At 35.3% G+C, this 13344-nt stretch overlaps 1 protein-coding gene across 3 annotated transcripts in view; it reads left to right on the top strand.

Annotated features, from left to right (window-relative positions):
* Positions 1-756: 756 nt before the first annotated feature.
* Positions 757-13344, top strand: part of auts2a (activator of transcription and developmental regulator AUTS2 a) — a 760542-nt gene continuing 747954 nt past the window's right edge. For 2 of the 3 annotated variants that reach the window (XM_087270816.1, XM_087270820.1), the window contains exon 1: positions 757-923. The gene's annotated coding sequence lies outside the window, so the exon portion shown is untranslated. The remainder of the gene's footprint in view (positions 924-13344) is intronic. The other variant, XM_087270814.1, reaches the window with a different exon arrangement.

Below are 13344 nucleotides of genomic sequence, written 5' to 3'. Positions count from 1 at the left end.
CAATACTGGGAAGCATCCATACACTGTTACATACACACATATACACTACGGCCATTTTAGTTTATCCAATTCACCTGTACCGCATGTCTTTGGGTTGTGGAGGAAACTGGAGCACCCGAAGGAAACCCATGCCAACATGGAGAGAACATGCAAACTCCACACAGAAATGCCAGCTGACCCAGCCGGGAGTCGAACCAGCGACCTTCTTGATGTGAGACGACAGTGCTAACCACTGAGCCACCATGTCGCCCGTATTATTATTAAAAAAATTATAACCACAATACAAAGCATAAGAACATAAGAAAACTAGCAATTATTATTAATTAAGAAATAGGAATAAAATAATAATAATAATAACATTAAAATATGAGGAGATGCGAGGTTAGCAAACCAGCTATTTGTTTGTTAATTGATTGATTACTTTTTTTGTTGTTGCTAGGATCCTTAGTTGGTTCAAGAGAAGAGTCTACTCTAAAATCAAATGTTTAAAAAGTCTATGAAGTCAGATCTAAAATCAAAATGTCTTCCAATCCCAAACCGCATAAGAGTTTTAATAGATTTCATGTTCACCTGCGCATGTCAGCGGAAGTAAAACCTGGTCGAGCACGAGCTTCTCCTGAATATTTCAGTATTTAGATTACTTGCTGAAGATTTGTAGGAGCACCTCAGACAGGAATGTAAGGTAAAACCAAGCAGGTGGGTTTTGAATTAAAGATGAGCCGTGGGGTTTAAGAAACGGATTCGACATGAATTTTTGATCGGAATCTGCCAGATGAGCAGATTCCACTCAATGACGCAGTTCACCACTGGGTGACGCTGTTCACCCGTCAATATGTGTGCTAAGGCCAACAGCATTGAAACGCTGTTTTGACACCGGACAATATTAATTCACACTAAGGCCAACAACAGGATTTGGGGTTTAGGTAATGCTTCTTTTTGATCAACGCAAATTTCTGAAACATTTGAAAGCTGTTTGTGCTTTTTTTTCTTTAAATAAATTAGCAAATGATATAGAAATCCAGCCTATTTTGTGTACTACGTCATAAGCTATAGCATAAAACTGGCGCATTTTAGACCTGAACTCTAACAGGATCATATAATACCATATATTTTTTTCATATTATTATACTTTATGAATCATACGCCGCAAGGATATTTAAACAGTTATGCTTATTTTTTTTTAAAGTTTTACATATGCTCGTATTTTCAAATTTAGGCTACATTGGTAAGCTACAATGAAACAAATGAGGAATATTTGTGATTTATAATATTCTGTTATTGAGGTAAAGTTGGTTTTATATTCACAGATTCAGACTTTCTTCCTATTAATACAGCCTAGTTCCATAAAAGCAGTCTTTGCGATGTAAAAATAGTCAAAACATTAAGGCAGCCAATGACTATCGAAGTGCAACATTGTTTACAGTCAAATAAATAGTGCTGATGTTGTTTAGAAGTCATAATTACATCCGATTTTAGACTAAATATTCAAAATAACATAGTAAACACCATAGGGAGCATGTCACAAGTTGTCATTGAAGCAATGTGCGAAGATAAAACCAACTTTACCTCAATTATTGTGTTTTTTTGGGTTAGTGCATTTGCATCAGTCTTCTTTAAAAGTTCTTTTTTTGTGTTCAGGAGATTAAAATGACATGAACTGCTTTGGAACAAGATTGAGTAAATGATGACAGAAATATATTTTTTGAAGGGAACTATCCACTTAAGCTGCAAAATGTGGTACATTTGTGGTTAACATGATTTAACTATGATAGCCAAGTTTTTATTTTATTTGTAGTAGTTATAGTTAATTTTTGTTTAGTAATATTAATAATAGTTGTTCCTCACTGTGTCCCTCATGCATTTTAAGATTAGTGCAACTAGAATCAAACATGTTGTTTGAAATCATGTTGTTTGAAATAATTTTCTTCTTTGAAGCAGACTTCACATTTTAAACTCAATTATGTTCCATTTATTATTGCATTACATTTACCTCAGAAGAAAAACAAGACGTATACATCTTTTGATTTTAATACAGTAAACCAAATGTAAGATTCTGAAGTCAGATCTGTTCCACCACTTCTGAAGTTTGAGTTTTAGTTAAATGATCTTTCTGGGAACTTAATCATTTAAACCTCTGTGTGCAAACGGAGCACCATTGTTTCTTAAATGTTAAAATAGTTCATTTCTAGGCTGTTTTGCAGGTCTGAGGTGGTTTGCCATTACATATCAGGTTAAACTAAACCATAATGAACAATATGATGCATTTCGTACAAAGCAGCTTTGCTTTATTCTTACAGACACTTGCACTTGCTCTTTGATTGTCTTTATTTATATCCTTAATTATGATAACATATGCACTTTTTGCAGCATTACATATGCAGGTTGCTCTGGTAATTGTCTGCCAAGAAAATAAATGCAAATGTGAGTAGGCTGTGGGATTGGATTATACAGTATGGCACAAAACATGATTGGAATGAGAATAGTGCATTATTGCCACTCCAAAGTGCAGTAGCTTTGGGTTTTGAGCTGAAAGCAGGGGTTCTGCTGGTTTGCTTGTCTTGGCACAGACAGAGTTTGTCTTGGATTAGTCAGACGACCATCAGAAAATCAATGCACTGTACTGCAATCTATAAGTGGTGTTCATTTCCATAATCACACACTGATTTTTAATGGGGATGCTGAAGGATTTTTTTGGCCCTCACTCTCCTTCTCTTGCTTTCATTCCCTTATGTACACATACACATTCACCCCCATTTTTAAATCTCAATTAAATGAGTCTCGACAAACAGAATTTAATAATCCTGCTCAAATTCGGTGTGAATCCCAGCAATCTGTGGACCCTCTTCAGTCACGCCATGTGTTCTGTATTTCCTCAATCTGTTTGGAGCACTTTCAACTTGACTGAATTATTTAATAAACTGTTTGAAAATATGCTGTGGTATATAGACAGTTTGATAAACTAAAAATTATATTTGTTTTATCCAAAGCGATTTACTAATGAGGATCGCCTGCCTGCATGAAGCACTCTCAGATTTGCACAATGTTTTTTCCAGAATCATGGAACGTTTATAAAAAAAGTATCGGCTGCATATATATCGGAAAAGACGCAATTAACGCAGTTGCTGTTTTTTGTTTCCTATTGTGGCCGCCGTGTGTTTAACATGCAAAGAAATATGGATAAGGCCAAGGAAGTGCTTTTTGAAGGCAAGTTTCAGTATAAAACAGTCAATGTCGCATCAACAGGCTCTCCAGAGTTTTCTTCAGAGTTTCATGCAATTTCGCGTGTTTCGTTTTTAACTTTTACTTCTGTTTTAATGGAATTTGATACCGCATGGCGAACGGAAAGAAAAACCTCCGCATTTCGTGACTCGTGTTTCTTTAAGGTAGACAAAAATCACTGCTTACATGGTAGACTCTTAATAAGAGTATTATCTTAATCATATTAAAATCGGAGTATTGGTGTCATGTCAGACAGCGCATTCCTCTGCCTTTCAGCGTGAGCCCTCAAATGTGTCATTAAGTTTGACGTGTTTCCTCCTTACACGCAAGTGTCTGCTTTGCGTTGTGTCAGAATCCTTGTGAAATACAGCCATACTTTAGAACGCTTAGTTGAAGCAAATTTGATGAACGTGATCATGCGTGTTGAATCTGAAGGGTGTCGTTACGCCTGCCCTGTCCTGCGCGCGGTGTGTGTGTGTGTCTGTCTGTGCGCACCCGCGCGTATGCGTTTTTTAGCAACAAACCTGCATAAACGTCTGTAGCCACTAAATCAAAAAGTTACGAATTGCCGTGAGATTTCGTTGCACTCTCAGCTCACATCAGTCAAAAGAAAAGGCCCACATTGTTCCCCGATAATGTCAACAGACTGTACTGTCTTGGCATCTGACTGAATGTAAAAGAGGACCTTTTTGTTTCTACTTTATAATTAACGTTCTTAACTCACAGCAATACAAATTTACAATGAGTACAATTGTTTGTATTCAATACTTTATTGTTATTATAGTTTTCCATTTTCCATATTTGCAGTGCCTGTATTTTGACATTTTTTTTTAAAGTCCACTTAGAATCCAACTTGGAAATAATTTTTTTCTTTATTGGCATCGATTTTTTTTAATAAATATGGCTGTCAAGCCAGGATCTTGATGGTTTATTGTGGGTTTGTTGTTTACATGAAGAAATCTGTGTTACAAGTTAAACAAAAATTCTAATAAACAATTATATTTTGAATTTAAATAGTTTTTTTGTCTTGCGTTTACATTAATTTTACATTTGAATAGCCAAAATTACAAATTTCAGTCTTTTAAATGTGATTAATTGCCATTAATTTTCAAAAAAAAGGTGTGATTTAATTAGTTAATTTTTAAAATCGATTGACATCACTAATATATATATATTATATATATATATATATATATATATATATATATATATATATATATATATATATATATATATATATATATATGTATTAATCCGCACATCATATGTTCCAAACTGTGGGTTGGGATCTTTACGAATCACTGATCAACCGTGATCCATTACACCTTTAGTTCTGTTTGGGTGTTAATCAAACTAAAGTCCCAATGCTATTTATTATGCAAGCAAGAAGTGTACTCCAAATATACTTCACTCTTTATTTCATAGGTGTTCTTGATAAAAAAAACAAATATTATCAATTTCAGCTTGTTTGACATTTAGTGATTAAGGATGTTTTATTGAATGACATTAGTATGCATCAAGTTTTTATTCCGTTACTAGCACATTTATATCTTGCCAGCTATGCTTTCTCAGCACGGCTGTTCTGTTATTTGTCCTCTTTTAGTTTAATTATATCTGGCTTGATTAATTCAGTGCGTCAAAAATGTTTGAGGTGATTTTTTGAAAGCTTTAGGCCAAACATTTTCTGAATAAATGAGCGCCAACCACAAGTGTTACAATTATCCCTGCGCCCTGCTACATAATCAATAATAATCAGCTTACATGAATCAGCTTCTGCCTCTTCACAGTAGGGAAGGAGGAGATGAAATGGCCTGCTTCACATTTCCGCAGCTCTAAATTTTATATCACAGCAGGTTGTTTAAATTCCCATCCAGTACAGGCCACATCTCCTCTTCATTGAGCATTCTCTGAGCTTTTTCTGGAACTGGACGGCCAGACAGATGAAGGTGTATTTGTCCGTAGGCTCACTCATTCTGCCTTTCTCCGACTCATTAAATACAGCATATCTCTTCCTTCATCTCTCTTCTGTTCGCGGCTCTCTGCTTGTATCCGTGTCTCATGTTTCCTCTTTTTAACTTGCTGTGACAATGCTGTGTAAAGATGCTCTGAGGGGTTGTTTGTGTTCGAGAGCTTGTCTTCATCTTCTCCTGAACATTCCTATTTTTCTTGTCAACACGGGTAGAGACCGAATAAGATTGTCATAAAATGTTGGTCGTTTGTTTTCCACTGCGATTTTTCTCCAGAGAAAATCCTAGTGAATGTGGTGCATCTTTTTACAGCTCAAGAAATGCTGAATGTTACTTTTTTGGTCCTTCTGAATTGTTTCCCAAGAAAGTAATAGTCAAAATGAGTGTACTAAGCCAAATAGGCCATTAAATGATATGTACACATGGGCCATAAAAGCATTTGGACTCTTAATTGAATTTCGTTGCATTAGATAACCTGTTTTGCTTGGAAGGTTGCTTGTGTATATTTCTTTAAAATAAGTGGTTTATTTAATGCAATGAGATTGGAATGCTTTTTCGGGGCCACTGGATTTCTAAGTGATGTGTTTGTAAATGTAAAAAGCATTTTAATAAACACTTCTTTCCATCTCATTATATTTGATTTTATGCTAAACAGTATATTGTGTTGTTTCCGTTCATTACCAATTGATGTATTCTTAATGGATTACTTTTATTATTTAATTAATTCTTTTGCCTGTTGTCTATCTATGACTATGCTGATGTTGTTTTGGCTTTTACTCTACAGTAAGAGTTCATTCACATATTAATATTCGTTAATATTTCTGAATAGATTTAATAATGTATTAGTAAATAGCCTAATGAACCTGAGCTGGCATGAACTACTACACAGTAAAAAATCATTCAGTTATTTTTCTTGGGTAGTACGGTGGCTCAGTCGCTTCACAGCACGAAGGTTGCTAGTTCAAGTGCCAGCTGGGCCAGTTGTAGGGCCGGAGTGGGACTCTTTTTCAGCCCTGGAGTTTCAAGCTTTAGACCGGCCCACCTCAGTTCACCACTGACTACATTAAAATAAGGTCATTTTCAATTCAGTTTCTAATTACACTATCACGTCTTTTTTTTTAGAAAACAGCTGTTTTAGAACTTCAAATGTTCAACAACCCTTACAGTATTATATGTCTTAACAATAAAAATGAAAAAAAAAAAATTATCCCTCAAACGAGGTCCGAACCCGGGATGGTGGCGTCATAACCTAGCATGCTAACCACTGTACCACAACAGCTGTACATTGAAAGGTGACTCATCTGACTTAATATCATCATTAACCTGCAGGCTGCATCTTGCTCACGAGGCTACGAGAAAATAGATAAAAAGAGCAGAGCTGCGGTAAAATAATGAATAAGAAGGCTGTGGTCAAGTAAATAAATAAATTATTTTTAAAAAGTGTGACTGCTGAGAGCAACAGATTCTGGAGCTAGGAACACCGGCCCTCGCGGCCAAAAAACAGACCGGCCCACCGGGAATTCTCCCGGTCCTCCCGATTAGCCAATCCGGGCCTGGCCAGTTGGCGTTTCTGTGTGGAGTTTGTATGGGTTTCCTCAGGGTGATCTGGTTTCCCCCACAGTCCAAAGACATGCAATATAGGTGTATTGAATAAACTAAAATTGCTGTTGGGTGTAAATGTGAGAGTGTATGGTTGTTTCCCAGTACTTGGTTGTGGCTTGAAGGCCATCAGCTGCGTTAAACATATGCTAGAATAGTTGGCGGTTCATTCCGCTGTGATGACCCCTGAAAAAATAAGGGACTAAGCCTAATGAAAATGAATGAGTTACTTATTTTTTTTAAGTGAGTAAACCATTTACCTTAATAGCGACAAGTTGACTGTACTTAAAGTGAGTAAACCCATTGCAACATGAACCTGTTAAGTTGACTTAATTTTTTTTTCAATATGCATAGTTCATTTACTCAATCATTTTAACGCAACAGGTTTACTCACTTTTTTTAAAGTAAAGCCAACTAGTTCCTTCTTTTTTTACTATGCATTAATGAACACTGTATATGAACAATTAATAATAAATACTATAACAAATGTAGTTGTCACTTAATGTTGGTTAATGCAGTAACCTTTGTTATTGTAGGAGTGTATGGCATTCGTTTTTTGTTTTTCAAAATTCCTGAATTTGAGTTATTAATTTGACTATCATACAGTTCAACATTTATTTTTAGTTATTCTATCTAAAGCCCTGGTCAAATCACATAATTTTAGCAATATTTTGGCATGATTTCCTTGACGAAGGATGTCGTGGGGGTTTGTAAACGACAACTAGTCGTCGTGACACAAGACTCAATCGTTTCTTCTCATGTAATTTGGCATAGTTCACAACAACCGATACCATGTCTGCAACGCCTAATGACACCATTGCAGTAAATCTGTAGCATGTTTAGTTTTTTTATTGTTCTTTACGATAAGTTACGTCAGATGAGTGACACTTCAATAAGAACACATTATGCGCCACTCAGGTAATCAAAAAATAGGCTGCATATTAACATATGCGTGGGTCAAGGAGTTTGTTCTTCCAAGATAGTCTGGGAGCATGTTCAGTGCTGCAAATACATTGTAAATGCATGTCCTGCTTATTCAAATGTAGACTAATAGAGCACTGACAATACATTCCATTTTTATGTAATTGTATGTGATTAGTATTTTTCAGCATTAATGAAATCAGATTCTGATTACATTTGTATTCTCTTTCTGTCAAAATGTTGTGCCTCCTTTTAATAATCTTTATTGATTGATCACATACGATCCAAGAAAAATCTTATTTGAGTCATTCTAATAAATTTTGCTATATTTTAAGGTCTGTTATAGATCTGATTGTGGGCAATTCAGTCTTGTGAAAGCAGAGTAGCCTCATCCTATTTGCACTTGTAGCTGTCGTGTTTTGAACAGCCATACAGTCCCCTGCGTGTGAAGTCCCCCTTAACCTCTGTAATGACCGCTGTGATATTGCGGTGGTTTGAATGAAGGCTGTTTTGAGCCTTGCTTTGATGCTCATGCGTGGGGCGGCAGCATCTGATGACCTGACAGCTATCAGCTAATAATGGAGCTGTAGACCGAGCCAGCATAGCAAGGCAGCGTTGGACTCAAGTGCTCTCGCTCTCTTTTTCATTGTTTCTCTGTGTGTGTTTCACCTCTCGCTTCTGTGATGAATTATATATGGGATTCTGTCTGGCTGTACATTGGCTTTGGATCAAAGCTCAAGCTCTTGAACGTGTGCGAACCTTTCCTCACTTTTTTTTTTACAATGATGTTTTTAAAAGTATAATTGCAGTATATTACAGATTACAATGTTCTTGAAATCCTAGTTTAATAGGACAGTTGAAAATGACTTAAAATGCTGTATTATTTTTAGGCCAGTCTAGTAGTTACATAGTAAAAAAATACAATAGCACACACACACACACACACACACACACACATACACACACACACACACACACACACACACACACACACATATATATATATATATATATATATATATATATATATATATATATGGTCCTTTACTCCACTGTTGTTGTTCATTCATAACAATATAGACAACCCAGGCTTATTCTGAAAACGTTATATACCTCAAATACATTTCTAGAGAGTGCCAAATGCGTTCCTGGCACTACCTTTTTTTAGTTGCAGTTTTTGTTTTCGCGAATCCACCAGAGGCCTCTGTGTACGCTTTTGAGATCTTAAATTTCTCTTGCGAGTGCAATTCGCTCCTGCTGTTCTTGTATAAATCTACCAGAGCCTGCTGTCGACTGACTGACTAACTGAAAGATTAACTGACTGGCCGTTCGACTGACCCATCCTCCTCCTTCCCTAAACCCAACCAATAGGGTTTTCCAAAGCAACGATTGACCAGCGCACACCCACTTTCCTAAACCCAACCGACAGTTTTAAAAAGTATTTTTTTTTACCACGTTTTCAGATCTTACCACAATCTTCCCCTGGCTTCTACATACAACAATGGATAATTAATTAAATCATTATTTTCCACAGAGCTGTGTAAGACGGGCACGAAAAAAATATATACACTTTATGTATTTTTCTTTGAAAATGTATCTTTTTGAAGTGAATTTGGTTTGGTATCATTTGTATCTTAATTTAAATGTAGTTTTTGTTGGTCACTTATCTACAAGATTAAAAAGAACATCAAATAACATCTGAGGTTAAGCTCTTCTAAGCTAGTCCACTAAGGCCTGTCCATTACACTTTTTTTCACGGTTTCAATTTAATCAGTTTAATCAAGCAGTATGTAAGAGCAGGACAGTCTTTACAAACTATTGGCAGCACTGATAGTATTCTTAGATTACCTTCGAAGACGAACTGAGTCACAGGGATTAGAGAAGTCAGAAACTCGTGTGAATTGAGGTACTCTTCACGTCTCGCCGTGATGCGTGATTTTTAAAATAAGACTCTGAATAGGCCTATTCCTGTTAGTCTGTCAGATAAAATTGATTGAAACAATCGCGGATGTAACTGAGATCTGCACATGACAGGGTTTTATGCGTCCCAGAATATGGAGTGTCAAAAGAGTGAGTCCATAATAAGGTAAACTGCACACTCTTAATTATAATGCGTAAAGTCGTGGACGTGTCTCAAAGCACAAATCAAACCTTAAACTTTAAATGTCCATGCCTAATCAGTCATCGATAAGGTCTATTGATTGAAGAATTATTGACAATCAGTTGATCAAGTAATCATTAGCATTCCTAAATAAAATACATTAAAAGATATTTCACCATAAATTCACCATACTCACGATTTAAAGGACAGTTTATCCAAAATTGAAAATTCTGTCACCATTTACTTGTTCCAAACCTGTTTTACTTTATTTTTTGATGTTGAACAAAAAATATACAATAACTTGTAGGGTAATGCTTTTGGTTGTTGAAAACTTGAACAGTAAATGCTGGAAATTATTAAGATTGGTCTTTTGTTTGTTTATTTATTTTTATTTATGTTGTCATACAGCTAAAACATTTTACAAAATGTGTTAAATCAACTGCAAAAGGATTGGCATGCTGAAAATTGATAGATATAAAGAATTATATTCTTTAAAATTGATAGATATGAAGATTTGACTTTTGTTGTGATAATTTTAGATGGCAACTGATATGAAAAAAATCTCTAATGCTAGGAAATCAACATTGTTTTGGTAAATGGTTTTGACCATTTCACTGGTTTGTTGATTGTTCAGTTGGCGAAATCTCAATCCATCATACAAATTGATTTAGTTTTGGTATGCTGTTTTTGTTTTAATCATGCTATAAAACCAAATTAATAACATTATCATAACAAACTCTACTAATCTCATGGAATAGAGCTTGTGTAACTAATTGTAATGCAAACGTGAACATTTAATGCAGTAGACAGACATGCTAGGTCTTACTACTTTTACGGTCGGACAGCAGAGGATCACATTAGGTTCTTGGCCAAAGTAAACGTGTTGAAAGATTTAGAGGCATATCTATCTGAGAAAGCTCCTCGCTACCCCTAGGTTTCCTGTGTAAAACAGTCTGAGGAGTTCATTTTCGTGACAAATGTGAACTCTTGGCTTGGCGCTGATTAGCCCTGTCAAAACATCTTTGTGCTTCATTTATGGCCTTCCCTTTGTCTCCTCTTTTCCTTTTCCTTTCTAGCCGGTTTGGGTTTTGACCTCAGCGTGTAGCGGTTGAACTCTTCATGCTGTTATGCTCTTGTTTAAGGGCCTTCTTCCTATGTGTTGTCTTCTGCCAATCAATACTGTTATATTCGCTTCTCGGAAACTCATGCTGACATCTCAAGCGCCGACCCACATATAGATTCTGCTGTTCAGATGAAGTGAGCCGTTTTGTCTGGGTTTGAAAAATCAGATAAGCTTAAACTGCACTTGAAAGACGTGATTTTCATGGTTGATTAGGAGATTGCTTTTTTCTCCGCAAAGCCTTTTCAGTTTCATGACTCTAATCAGCTGCATTTGAAAGCTAATTATGGTTATTCCACTGATGGCGCGTGCGAGTCTGCTTTCTGTCCATGTGTTTGTTTGTTTAATGTGTGAATAATCTGAGAATGGTTTGCATGTGTGGATGTATGTTTGTGTGTGTGAGTGCGCGTGGGTGAAAATGAGCTGTGCGGGCCTCTGTAAATGTGAGATTTCCACTTGTGACAAACAGTCGTAGTGAAGGATAAGCAGAGATGCTGGAGATTTCTGAAATATATTTAGCCAATATGAGATTGTAAAAATGTTAATCATTTTGGTCTGATAGATAATTACATTTTAACCAATAATTTAAAGGGATAGTTCACCCCAATATTTACATTTGCTAATAGTTTAATCCACCAAGTGGTGATCAAGTTATAGGTGACCTTTTGTCTTGAGTAAAACATAGAAGAGGGTTTTTTGTTTTAGCTGAAACTGTGGTACTCTGTAAAAACATCTAACAGTTTCTGTATTTTGTGATTCACAAGAAGAATTTCTGTTTGTTTACGGTTGTGAATTGCTTAATGGAACCTTGATCTCTCAACTTTTCATTGTTGAAAATTTAACTTTAGAGTTTAACAAAGTCACTTAAATTGATATTTTATTACTTTGAAATGACATTATATAAGAAATTTATATTGAAATAAGTCTGTAAAATAACAGAAAATGCACTGGAAGTAAATTACAAGGTTTTTATACCGTAATTTACTACAACAACGCAGATATGGGCTGCACGATTCTGGCTAAATTAAGAATCTTTTTTTTTTTTTTGGTTAAAATAAAAATCACAATTTTCTCGGGATTCTGATGTAAAATAAAGTTTAATATAAGCAAGCTAATATGATTGTTATTTCTTAAAAATATAGTAAAACAACAATAATAATATTAAGCCTACAGTATGTGTGGGTCTACTGTTAGTTAAATTATTTGATTTTGTATAGACTTTGAATAGTGGAATTGAATAGTCTTTAAACTTTTCCTGGTTGTTAATGCACAGTAAAGTGATGACATCAGAATACAAGTATTCATGATTCTAAAGTTGAATGATTGTGTGTGAGACATATGCTTGTCATTTGTCATTGACAAAGCATTTTTTGTACACTAATAAAATCAGACATTTGTCATCATCAGATTCCCTCTTGCATTAAATACAACATTATAGGGGGTCAAATGGAAATCAGGATCTTTTTTTCAGTTAATCATGCAGCCCTAAAATTATTACTATAAACTCTTGAAAATGTCAAATAAAGTCACTTTTTTAAACTTGTCATGGTTAAAAATAGTTTAAGAAAGGTCAAGGTCCCATAATGCAATTTAAAAGTATAAATAACTGGCAAAAATAAGAAATAAAAACATGAATCTCAAAACATGGAAAAATGCTATTTTAAGGTAGGAGTTGGCAACATTTTGCGAAATGCAAAAATAAATAAATAAAAATAAAAACACAAGCAAAACAAAATTAATTCCTATTTCCCCTGAGGACTTATAAAGCAAAACAATGATCTGTTCAAAAAACTAAACATAATTACCACTCATTATTCCTTTTAATCCACTGCCTCATGTTTTTATGACAGCCTGAAAATCTAAAGATCTTTTTTAATGTTCTAACACCACAATAAGTCACCCACTTCCTGTAAATTAACTGCATGCTAAATTATTGATGCCAGTGTATTTTTTTGTTTGGGCATAAATGTAATGGCATATTTTTGGGGGTGTTATATTGGAGTAGTCATAAAAGTGGTTTCTTTTTGGAAAAGAGAAGGAGATAGAAGGGGGTACATTGGGCATTGAAATGGAATTCATTAGTTCTAACGATTTGCCACTGAATGAGTTTCCTGCGCTCCCTGCTACTCCTTTTCAAGCAGATGGAACGTAAACAAGCACAATCAGAGGCAAATGGGTGCAAATGCGATGTGGCAGAGGAATTGAGCTTAATTTATTAGCAGTGTTTACACTGCCCCCGTTTCCTTCACCCAGCTAACACAGCTGACTGAGTGTAAATGAGGGAAATCATCAGGTTCATGCAAAATGTAAATAATTAATCCTGACATAAATAGACGGTGCCATTATGAAAAGCAGCTTTGAGCTGATTCAGCCTGGCTGCTTTAAACCAGAGCATTGTGCAGCTTGACAGCGAGAAT

The sequence above is a fragment of the Danio rerio genome, chromosome 10 (genome assembly GCF_052040795.2).
Source record: "Danio rerio strain M-AB ecotype USA chromosome 10, GRCz13ab, whole genome shotgun sequence".
Classification (NCBI taxonomy): domain Eukaryota; kingdom Metazoa; phylum Chordata; class Actinopteri; order Cypriniformes; family Danionidae; genus Danio; species Danio rerio.
Note: the sequence above shows the minus strand (reverse complement) of the source record. Positions and strands in the feature narration are given on the sequence as shown.